The 7,304-nt window shown below is 48.9% G+C and overlaps 1 protein-coding gene across 1 annotated transcript in view; it reads right to left on the bottom strand.

Moving 5' to 3' along the window:
• Positions 1–2,990: 2,990 nt before the first annotated feature.
• AJAP1 (adherens junctions associated protein 1) overlaps positions 2,991–7,304 on the bottom strand; it is a 129,497-nt gene continuing 125,183 nt past the window's right edge. Inside the window, exon 6 of the mRNA XM_070384466.1 lies at positions 2,991–4,092. The gene's annotated coding sequence lies outside the window, so the exon portion shown is untranslated. The remainder of the gene's footprint in view (positions 4,093–7,304) is intronic.

The raw sequence follows: 7,304 nt of genomic DNA, 5'->3' as shown, positions 1-7,304 counted from the left end.
CAAAGATTCTCAGATGGCGAGAGTCTGGCTCGTTTATGTGGGCTGTGCTATTTACATCAGAAAACAAACAAACGATCAAAAAACAGTATGGCATAGCAAATTGACAAACTGTACCAAAGTAACCACTCCAGAATTACATGAATCACAGCATGTTTTGGAATAAAAGCAGATGTTGTTTAAGAAGTACGTTACTGAGTATGATCTGTGTTGAGGTTGAGCATTGGGAAAGGCAGCTGACTTCTCTTACGAGGGGGGATGGCTCTCCCTGGGGCCCCCATTGTCCTGTGGGCTTCCTATCCCTCCTTGAGTTTCTTTGTCCTCCTTGAGATCTGCTTGACCTAATGATGACTTGACAACCTAGGGATGTGAGTAGGGAGGGGACCCGGGTTGGGGGGAGACAGCACGCCACGCAGAGATCAAGTCCATCATCAGGGTGATATGCCTCTTCTTGGTCCTATCTCTCTGCTTCCTCAGGTGTTTCTTCTGGCTAGAATGATTGGGGGGTGGGGGTAGAAGGGTTGCAATGACTGCAATTATTATTGCAATAATTATTGCAATAATGGTTGCAATTATTTCTTGGCACTTCACTTTTATCCTTCATTCCCAGGCCAACCTTCAGGAAGCAAGTGGAGATGACTTCCCAGCTGGAGATGATGGCAAGTGGAGATGACTTCTCAGTTGGAGATGATGGCCAGATGAATAAACCCAGACAGCTCCCCTTTCCTCTCTTTCCTGTCATCCTACTCTGTTGCTTTCCTACCATCCCTCTATGAAATTTATTTTTTTATTTATAAATTTATTTATTTTAAAATTTTTTCCTTCATCCTCCCTGAAAATTATTTTGTTTGCATCTGTGTTAATTGTTTGCCTCTGCCTCACAGAAAGTAAAACCCATGAGGGCAGTACCTCACCAAACAACAAGATGAAGGCTTCCTTTGAGTACCTTTTTTGAAGAAGAGAAAAAAGCTAAAGGAAATGTAAGAACTGGGGCCCCGGGATCTAAGAAGATACAACTGGGTCACTGGTGGACTCTGAAATCCAAAGAGCTGAGAAGAGGGATCACTGACTGACCCAGAGCATCAACCTAGGTCTGTGCAAGCATGGCCAGGCCAAACTCATCACACACAGATACATACAATGTTCAGACAAATGTACACATGTGCATTAGGACTGATGCTAAAGCTGAAGCTACAATACTTTGGCCACCTGAAGTGGAGAACTGACTTTTTTTAAAGAAAAGACTCTGATGCTGGTAAAGATTGAGGGCAGGAGGAGAAGGGGGTCGCAGAGGGTGAGATGGTTGGAGGATGTGATGGATGGCATCATAGACTCAATGTACATGAATTTGAGCAGACTCAGGGAGATACTGGAGGACAGGGAAGACTGGCATGCTGCAGTCCATGGGGTCTCAAAGAGTAAAACACAACTTAGCAACTGAACGACAACACGGGGCCTGAGTCAGAAAAAACCTGTGCTGTATCATTTCATAGACTTGACTGTTGAAGGAGCTTAATTTTGTAAGCCTACTCACTTTCATCTCCTTGTATAGAGATGATGTTTCCAGGTAACCATTTAAAAAATAAAGCATCTCTACACACATTCCGTCCATCACCGTGATATGGTAGCCTTCCTCAAAGTGGATTTATTTGGACAGATTGTCAGTACACTTCTAGAATTCCCAGTGGGGAACATGCAGGCATGGCTTGTCTGGTGGTGGTACACGCATCCCCCAGCCCTGCCCTGAACATGTGCCAAAGGGGTTTGTGTGTGTGTTGGAGGCGGAGGAAGTGGCTGCTATTTGAAGCTTCCTTCGAAAGTTCTGTGTCACCCAGTAGTCAGGCAGCCTGAGGTCCAGGGGAGAGGACTGAGCTACAGTTAGAGGTGATGCACTGGTCACTGAGCCACATCCCCGTCAGGAACCCTAGGCTCTGCTACCAGTGGTACAACAGACACCCTTGCCATCACCTTCATCTCATCCGACACACAGTGGTGGCTCCCATAACCCTCACCTGTGGTTCACACTGCACAGTGCTCTCCTGAGTCACAGAGGCCCCAGGGCCACCCTCCAGTGGAGGAGAGTGACTGGAGGATGAAAGCTGACTGTGCTGGGTGCCGGGCCGACAGCAGTGTGGCAGGGAGCACCATGCGGGCGAGTCGGGAGCCTGGAGATGATGTGGCCATTAGTGGCATCTTGTTAATGTGCCAGAACTTTGGAGGGTAGGGGGATGACAAAATAAAAACCAAAAAACACAGTTTTCCCACTCTTGGAGGGGGGTATCCCCAAAACAGATCTTGACGGGCATTGTGACAAAATGACATTTTTCCCTCTGCTGGCATTGTCTGACTCTCCCATATATTAAAAGGTACCAAAGCCAAGTTTCCAAGTACATTTCAAGGTGTTGTGGAGGGAGCCTGCTGAAAGGATTGGGTCACCTGCCTGGTCAGTGAGTGAGTAGGAGGGATGAGCTTCCTGCCTGATGACCTTTAACCCTTCGACTTAACCTGTCGCATTTCATGCTATACTGGTGACATCACTCACAGGAGACAGGCCCTGTGCATAGACTCCGGGGTCCCTGGAGGAGGACATGCCCTCTGAGGCCCAGATGGATCCCCATCTTTTACAGCACTCGCACTGACAGTAGGAGGGGCAACAGGGCGCCTTCATAAAGTGGGGGCCGTAAAGAGGGGGATCTTCACTTAAGTGTGTGGTCGGGGTTCAGAGAGGCCAAAGCTCACAAGCTGGCCAACGGGAGCCGACAAGAGAGAGCATCTTTGCCACCATCTCCACCAAGGTTCGAAGTCACTCTCAGGCTCAAGAAAGAGCGGGTGACCTTTGAGTGCCACTGTGCGGGAAAGAGACACCGCATGCTGGTCCAGGACCCAGTGCTCCTGCCCAGATGAACGGGGCGCTCACGGATTTCTGAGTAATGCTCTGACATACGCGCACACACACTACGAGGATATATTCCTTTAATTTGGGGAACTGGAAAATTCCTTTAATTCGGTCTATGCTTGTATAACACAAAGATGGCCAAGAATCCACCAGCCAACCCCCACCCCCCAAATCTGACGCTCAGGCCCGTTTGTAAGTGGCCGGCCACACACGTGTGCACATGGCTATTAGGTAGCTTTTCCAAACAACTCAATGAAAAAAGGTTGTATTTATATGTATAGAGATTATATATATATATATGTATGTATGTATGTATGTAGATAAAACCATGGCAATCTTCATTCCGGCCCAACATAAGAAACCACACACCCGGTGCCACTCACCAAATACCCAGCAAATGCAGGACATGCCATTCGAGGGTCTTGTCTGCTCATCGTGGCCGCCCCAGACTGGACAGTGACGGGACACCAGGTCACCAGAAGAATATGCTCACGCGTGGAACTGCATTTCCAGTGTATGCATATATATGTGCGGACGTGTGTATATGCGCGCGTGTGCCTGTGTGTGATCCTGCAAGTAGAAAACACCAGTTCATCCTGTTCATACTAAGCGTGTTAAAGAAATCAGATTTTGTAACCGAGAACACATTTTTTTTTTAAAAAGGAACATTGAAGGTCTTCAAAAATTGCTACGGTACAAAAAAGGGGTGTGTGTGTGTGTGTGTATCTGTGTGTCTTTATATATTTATATATGTATATTAACCAGAAATAGTGACTCTACAGAAGAGATACCCACTCCTGTTTTCTTAAGTTTACTCCTCATGGTTCGCTTGGCTTCGGCTTTGTCACCAAGTCCTCAGGTCAGTACATGGCACATAATGGTATTATTGGCACAGGTTCAGAATCGAAGTACAAACTCCAGCTTCTGGTGCGTCCTCCTGCCCTTTTTCTGTCTCCGGTTCCTTCTGTTGGGTCTTCTTTCTGTTTCCCAAAGGAGCTCTGGGAGAAGGCAGTCCCCCATAGGCATCAGCATTTTTATAAAAATATATTTGGCCTATAGCGTCCTGCTCTGAGAGTTCCCCACCGGCAAACAGAAGTGGTAGGGGTGGGGACCCTCCCCTTAGATAGTTTAGTTTTAGGTTTTGTGTGTTTTTTGTAATTTTTAATTTTTTTTTTTTTTACAGGTTCACCAACGGAATCCTGTGTGGAAAGAAAACAAGAAGAGATTAAATGGCAGCGGGCCAAAAGTAGTAGGTGTCTATGAGGCCCCTCTGAGCCTCTGTCACCAAGACCTGGGTGCACAGCTGCCTGGCTAAATGACACGCAAGTGTCATCCTGGGGGCACCAAAGCTATCTCACTGGACCTGGTCACCAAGGACTGCTACAAATGCTAGGAATCCTGAGGTGCCCTTGTGTTAATTACAGTAATTAACAGAGTGGTCCTCCTGCCTTTGAGGGAGGGGCCTGGGCTTCCCAAGAGATGGCTGGGACTACCCCGACACTAACTCATGAGCAGGCATGGCACTCCAGGCCCTCAGGTGACTGAATGCATCCAGCGTCCTGCTTGCTCCCCTTCCAGCTCCCGATGCCAAGGGCAGGGGGGGCTGCCAGCTACAGTCCTGGGCTGCAGGAAGCAATGGAATCCATTTCAATCTTGCTCAGCTGGACGGGGCTGGGACTTGGGGAGGCTGATGGACTGCATCAGAATAACCACCCCTTGGGTCTCCCTAAGAAGTGATCTCACTGGAGAGAGGAAGAACCTGAACTGCCCTGCGTGCCGGCCAGGTCAGATGGCTACAAAGAAGCAGATGGCTTTTGCCCAGTTTGGGGGGTGCTGCCTCAGAAAATTGGGACCCCAAAGTCATCCTGCCTCAGTGACAAACCCTGAGGTCAGCATCCCCTAGGGAGACAGAGCTACAGCCGTCCTGGGGATGGCCAGGTAAGTCAGAATGCCCCATAGCTCAGCCCCAGGTTCCGGGAGTGGGGTTGGCTCAAAGCTGCTGTTCTGTTACAAGGGTGGGGTGGTGTGTCTCTCTGCTGTCACTCAGAGTCCTCATCTGCACTCCCACAATGACAGGAAATCGGACCCTCAAATGGTACAAAGAGGATACCATGGCACCCTTCTTCCAAATGGACTCTGGGGTAAGGTTCTTTCTCCTGCATCAATAATCCCCCCAGGTGAACCTCCACAGGACGGAGGGCTGAAGGGCATCCGGGTGCAGGGACACACCTTCAGCCCTCAGGAAAGCATCTGGTCAGCACTGCACACGTCGTCTTCTCCGAGGGCCTCAGCACATGAAAGTCTACTCCATGAGGTGAGGTGGCAGTGCCTGTTCCCTCTCCAGGACCCCTCGTGGTTTGGATAAGAAAGGCAGGGCGTCGCCTTGCCCAAACAAATGACACCTGTTTGGGCAATCCCAGGAGGCCCAAATGGGGCGTCTACTCATCTCCTGTGGGATGGCCTGCCTGGCTGTGAGCAGGAGTGTGATGAAATGGACATCTGGTCAACTGTGTGCTGGACCACCCTCGGCAAGGTCACTCCAGCTATCCACCACCCCCGCCAGCCCCCCGCCTGCCAATGCCTAGGCTCTCTAGGATTTGCAGGGAGAGAGGGAGTGTGGTTTAAAAAGTGAAATCATTAAAGCAGAATATCCCTCCTGTATGTCTACCTTCTTTTTAATCTTTAGAAAGTTAAAAAATGTGGAGACAAATCTGTGATGATGCCACTTATAAGAAGTCCTCAGAGTTGTCAAGTTCCTGGGGACAGAGAGTAGAAAGCTGGGTGCCAGGGGCGGGTGGGGGGAGTTAGTGTCTAAGGGGGGCATAATACCAGTTCAGGAAAAACAACAAGAGTTGTGAAGGTGGACAGTGGTGGCGGCTGCATAACTGTCAATGTACTTAATGCCACAGAACTGTTTCATTAAAAACAGTTAAAAGTAAAATGGTCAGTTTTATGTTATATATATTTTACTACAATTTTAAGAACTTAAGAAATATATTGGGGGACTTCCCTGGTGGTCCAAGGGTTAAGATTTTGCCTTCCAGTGTAGGGGGTGTGGGTTTGATCCCTGATCAGGGAACTAAGATCATACATGCCTCATAGCCAAGAAAGCAAAACATAAAACAGAAGCAATATGGTAACAAATTCAACAAAAGACTTTTAAACAATGGTCCATATCAAAAAATCTTAAAATATATATACATATTGAAAAAATATTGTTGCTATTGTTTAGTCACTAAGTTGTGCCTGACTCTCTGCAACCCCATGGACTGCAGCATGCCAGTCTTCCCTGTCCTTCACTATCTCCCAGAGTTTGCTCAAACTCATGTCCACTGACCATTGGGTTGGTGATGCTATCTAACCATCTCATCCTGTCACCTATGAAAAAATATGGGGACAGTAAAAGCCAGACCTAGTGACCTAGTGACCGTCTGCCCAGATCTGGGGCAGTCTCTGGATTGAGTTGCTGCCCACTGCCCCAGCAGGTTGACCACCAGGCCCCTGCCCACTCTCAGATGCATCCAGGGTGGGACCTGGAGTCACAGGGCCTCCTTTCCTAAGAAGGGAGAACTGCAGCCTGGGGCTGCTCTCCAATCCTTCCTGGCAACCTTAACCAAACAGATGAGGGAGGCACTGCTACTGCTTCTTCCCTGGGGCCAGCCGTCTCCTGAGGTTTTTTCAAACAGACATTATCTGCTAAAAGGCTGAAAAGTCTTCAGTGCTTCTGACAGTGGCTCCTCGGATCCTCGAGGACAAGGGCCCGGCCCCTCTTGCCCCATCTCTCCCTCTCTCCTTTCCGGGCGGTTGCCTGGCTTCAATAGCAAATCTCTGACCTGAAAAACCCCAAGTTTCTGCTGACTGTTACCTCCCTGGGGAGACCTTCATGGATACCCCTTCCTTTCCTAAGCATGTTCTGTTTAATCTCTGTTAGAGCATGTTTCTGTGACTCCTCAGGCACTGCTTTGTACCTGAGTGTGTGTACATCACATGTCACCCAGGTCTCATGGGTGCCTGCCAGGTCCGCCAAAGTTTGCCTGGGTACCAGCTCTGAGCCTGGCCCTCTGGAGGGAGATCAACAATGAATGAAATTCAGAGAAGAGGCATCTGTGTGAAAGAAGCATTGTCCTCAGCCCCTTATCTGTCTGGAATGACCGTCATATACTGCCTGCCTGGGAGGACGGCTGGAGGGGCTCTTGGGCCACTGAGGGGGCCAAGTATCTTCCAAACTTAACAATATCTGCTTCTATCAGCATCTCAGGCATTTTCCTGGTGGCTGAGTCATTAAAGAATCTGCCTGCAATGCAGGAGACCCAGGCTCAATCCCTGGGTAGGGAAGATCCCCTGGAGAAGGGAATGGTGACCCACTCCAGTATTCTTGCCTGAAAATCCTAGGAACAGAGGAACCTGGCAG

Source organism: Bos mutus, chromosome 16 (genome assembly GCF_027580195.1).
Source record: "Bos mutus isolate GX-2022 chromosome 16, NWIPB_WYAK_1.1, whole genome shotgun sequence".
Taxonomy (NCBI): domain Eukaryota; kingdom Metazoa; phylum Chordata; class Mammalia; order Artiodactyla; family Bovidae; genus Bos; species Bos mutus.
This window is presented reverse-complemented; position numbering and strand designations above follow the sequence as displayed.